The 5,000-nt window shown below is 40.8% G+C and overlaps 1 protein-coding gene across 1 annotated transcript in view; it reads right to left on the reverse strand.

Moving 5' to 3' along the window:
* Positions 1–3,797, reverse strand: part of LOC143300031 (uncharacterized) — a 50,476-nt gene extending 46,679 nt beyond the window's left edge. Inside the window, exon 1 of the mRNA XM_076613587.1 lies at positions 3,670–3,797. The gene's annotated coding sequence lies outside the window, so the exon portion shown is untranslated. The remainder of the gene's footprint in view (positions 1–3,669) is intronic.
* Positions 3,798–5,000: the final 1,203 nt, after the last annotated feature.

Here is a 5,000-nt window from a genome sequence, read left to right on the forward strand (position 1 = left end):
GAAGATTAGGAGGAGGAGAAGGAGGAGAAGAAGAAGAAATAATTATGACAAAGATGCAGAAGAAGCAGAAGAAGAAGAAATATGAAGATGATGCAGAAGAAGAAGTATGACGATAATGCAGAAGAAGAAGAAGAAGAAGAAGAAAAAGAAGAAGTATGACGTTGATGTAGAAAAAGAAGAAGAAGAATAGGAGAAGGAGGAGGAAGAGGAGGAGGAGGAGAAGAAGAAATAATTATGACGACGATACAGAAGAAGAAGTATGACGATGATGCAGAAGAAGAAGAAGAAATATGACGATGATGCAGAAGAAGAAATATGACGAAGATGCAGAAGAAGAGGAAATATGACGATGAAGCAGAAGAAGAAGTATGACGATGATGCAGAAGAAGAACAAGAAGAAGAAAAAGAAGAAGTATGACGTTGATGTAGAAAAAGAAGAAGAATAGGAGGAGGAGGAGGAGAAGAAGAAATAGTTATGACGACGATGCAGAAAAAGAAGAAGAAATATGATGATGCAGAAGAAGAGGAAGAGGAAGAAAAAGAAGAAGTATGATGATGATGCAGGAAGAGAAGAAGAAGAAGTATAACGATGATGCATAATAATAATAAGAAGAAGAAGAAGAAGGAGGAGGAGGAGAAGAAGAAGAAGAAGAAGTATGACGATGATCAAAAGAAGAAGAAGAAGTATGACGATGATGCAGAAGAAGAAGAAGAAATATGACGATGATGCAGAAGAAGAAGAAGACAAAAAAGAAGAAGAAGAAGTATGATGATGATGCAGGGAGAGAAGAAGAAGTATAACGATGATGCATAATAACAACAATAATAATAAGAAGTATGACGATGATCAGAAGAAGAAGAAGTATGACGATGATCAGAAGAAGAAGAAGTATGACGATGATCAAAAGAAGAAGAAGTATGACGATGATCAAAAGAAGAAGAAGTATGACGATGATCAGAAGAAGAAGAAGTATGACGATGATCAGAAGAAGAAGAAGTATGACGATGATCAGAAGAAGAAGAAGTATGACGATGATCAGAAGAAGAAGAAGTATGACGATGATCAAAAGAAGAAGAAGAAGTATGACAATGATCAGAAGAAGAAGAAGAAGTATGACGATGATCAGAAGAAGAAGAAGTATGACGACGATCAAAAGAAGAAGAAGAAGTATGACGATGATCAAAAGAAGAAGAAGTATGACGATGATCAAAAGAAGAAGAAGAAGTATGACGATGATCAGAAGAAGAAGACGGAGACGGAGGAGTAGAAGCTCAACAAAACATGTATTCTTTCACACACACAACCCCAACCCCCTCATCCCCCTTACTAAATCTTGAAAGGTGGTATGGGTGCAAGTCTTCCGGTTGATGAGGTCATAGACACTAGAGAGATACTAGTGTCGTTGGATGAGGTAAACCGAGGTCCTGTGTGCAACATGCACTCAGCGTACGAACCAAGAGTGTTGTTGCTGGTAAAATTATGTAGAAAAATGAACTCTGATAGTAAAACTTAAGCACTTGCAGACCTAAAACAAAGTATGGAGTGTAGTAGGCCAACTAGGAACCAGATGTGTTTCTGAGCCAACAACTAGACTGAAAATCACACCACACTTTGCGGGACTATAAATAGACAGAGCAGTCAAGATGAAACCATTATTCAAGTCATCAGCACGACATAGATAAAATACAGATCAAATCATCGGAAAAAGATGAAATAGAATTAGATAAAAATTATGGTGCTTAGAGCCTCGCCGACCACTAAGGCCATCTCAAGGCTATCGCCACGTTAATAACTACTACAAGGGTAAAAAGAAAACAAACAATTAACTTGAAACGAATCACCACTTCAAACTTTCCACTCAAAGTTTTAAAAAAAACAACTTCCATAGTTTAAAACCTTCAAATCTGATTAAAAATGTTCACTTCTTTCAAGAAGTCCATCAGCGTCCACGGAGGGACATCACGAAACAAGGTCTTCAAAGAAACCACCGTGTAATGTCTGTGTCTAACGTCAATGCAGATCCCAACAGTCAAGGAGCACGTGTTTCACGGTGAGAGGCTCATCACAGGGAATACATCGAGGGGCCTCTTCCCCCTTCAACAAGAAGAAGAAGAAGGAGAAGGATACTGGTTGATCAGTATAGCTCTCTTTGAAACCAGTAAAGAAATTAACTCTCTCCATACGAACGGCGAAAGAGACGACGTTAACAGCGTTTCACCCCAATTACCATCATCAAAATATTGCAAGCGGAAGGCTCTTATACTGAAGAGGTGAATGTTGACAAAGAATACCACAATTCTGACGACAGAAGCTAAAGGTTGGGTCATTCAGACACCCACTGGACATCCGAGGGGTCTGTGTAGAGGAGAAGAGAGGACTGGCCGTACTGAGTGAGTTAATTCACGATCTCGTCTCGCTCATTCTGAGACCTAAAAGTTGCGAGAGAAAAACAGAAAAGGAGGAAGGAAAGAATGAAAGGGTGGAAGAAGAAACCAAGGAAAAGAAATAAACAAAGAAAAAAGAAAGAAAGAGAGAAAGGGTGAAAGGAGAAAATACAATACAATACAATACAACACAACACAACACAATACAATACAATACAATGCTACACAACGTAACGGAACGCAATGCAGTACAACACAATGCAAAACAACACAACACAACACAATACAATACAATACAATACAACACAATGCAACACAACACAATACAATACAATACAATACAATACAACACAATACAATACAATGCTACACAACGTAACGGAACACAATGCAGTACAACACAATGCAAAACAACACAACACAATACAATACAATACAATACAACACAATACAATACAATGCAATACAATACAATACATTATAACACAATACAATACAACACAATGCAACACAACACAATACAACACAACACAACACAATACAATACAATACAATACAATACAATACAATACAACACAATACAATACAACACAACACAATACAATACAATACAACACAATACAACACAATACAATACAACACAACACAATACAATACAATACAATACAATACAATACAATACAATACAATACAATACAACTCCCCCGGTATACTCCATACCGACTGATTGCTGGCTTGAAGTGAACAGTTCTGGAAATGTTACAACATGTAGATGGGGAAAAAAACTGTCTGCGAAATGTACGATTAATACAGTTTGTACAATGTATGCACAGTGTGCGTGCTCATTTGTGTGTGTGTGTGTGTGTGTGTGTGTTGTGAGCGCTATGACGCGCGCGCGTGCGTGTGTTTGAATGACAAAATTACATTCATGCATTATTTTCGGAAATACCCGCATTTCTTCCCCCGTACTTTTCCGTTTATATGACGGAAAATCTTGTAAATTGGTGAATAATCCCTCGGGAAGAAATGCAGAGTATACATTACAATATTATTCAAGCAAATTTACGATTTTTCCGTCTTTGGACCGATACTGAATGGACAGAACACAGGGGAAGAAATATGGATATTTCCACGAAACCCACGTGAACCAAACATGCCCCATACACATTGCCAGCACCAGATGAGTTGAAGCAAAGCGGACAGTAATTTCTACACAAACCCAAAAGAGGACAACTTGTGCCCAGTGGAAGAAAAGGTAGAATGGAAAGATTAAACGATACTTACCTGTGGCCTGAACTTTGATAGGAGTCCTCCTCCCAAAGATTCACAATGACCCTCACACACACACACAGAGTCCTGGTCATTCGCTGGAAGCAGTGAGGACAGATGCCTGACCAGCAGCGTAACCCAAAGCGCTTAGTCAGGCCTTGAGAAAAAAGAAAAGAAAAAAAAAGATAAATACATAAAAAAAAGAACTACTACTACTAATAATAATATGTTTAAGGCGCAAAAACTTGATGAAGTCAACCATAAGCAAACAAAATAAATAAATAAATAAATAAATAAGATAAATATATATAAATAAATAAACAAATAAATAAATAATAATAATATAATTAAAATAATAATAATAATGATAAAACACACAGGCAGACAGGATGAAGAAGGAAGCAGTGGAGACAGAAGCACAGTCACCTCACACACACACACAGGCTGAAGAATGAAGCTCAACCGTTACGGTACCCACCAGGTTCTGTTGACTCCAACCAGCAGCCAGTGTGTGTGTGTGGGGAGCTGGGGAGTGGGAGGGTGTGGGGGTGTGGGAGGGGGGGGGCGAGTGAGAGAGAGAGAGAGTGTGTGTGTGTGTGTGTGTAAGGGGGATGTTGGAGGGGGTGGGGGACGTGTGTGTGTATGTGTGTGTCTGTGAGTTGGAGGGTATGTGCGTGTGGGAGGGGGGAGGAGGGCGAGTGTGTGTGTGTGTGTGTGTGTGTGTGTATTGGAGGGTATTTGGGTGGGGGTAGGGAGGACGCATGAGTGTGTGTGTGCGCGCGCGCGTGTATGTTAGAGAGAGAGAGAGAGAGAGAGAGAGAGAGAAGGACAGAGAGAGAGGGAGAGAGAGAGAGAGAGGGAGAAGAGTGTTAGTCCACAGTCTACGTCAGCCCAGCAGCACAAGACAGCCACGTCTTTCACACTGAGGTCCGGGGAGCGGTGGTCTGGACGTGGTGCTCCCCATTGGGAAGGCAGTGTGCCCGAGTTCCATTCCCACATGGACCGGCACTTTTAACCCCCCCCCACCCCCCATGCCCCTCCCCCCCGATCCCTCCCGATCCCCCCCCTCCCAATTCACCACACCTTGAGTGGTGGTCTGGGCGCTAGTATTTCGGACGAGACCATAAGCCCAGGTCCCGTGTGACAGCATGAAACTTAGCGCACGTAAGAGAACCCACGGCGACAATAGTGTTGACTCTGAATAAATCACGAAGAAAAACAACAACAACAACAACGCTTTTATAGTAAAAACAGGTACACTTGTAAACATAAGAAACCAATAATGAAAGAAACTTGGGGTGACGCTGTGCTATGGCGACTATGCGCTCTCCCCGAACAGCGAATCC

Source organism: Babylonia areolata, chromosome 25 (genome assembly GCF_041734735.1).
Source record: "Babylonia areolata isolate BAREFJ2019XMU chromosome 25, ASM4173473v1, whole genome shotgun sequence".
In the NCBI taxonomy this organism is placed as follows: domain Eukaryota; kingdom Metazoa; phylum Mollusca; class Gastropoda; order Neogastropoda; family Buccinidae; genus Babylonia; species Babylonia areolata.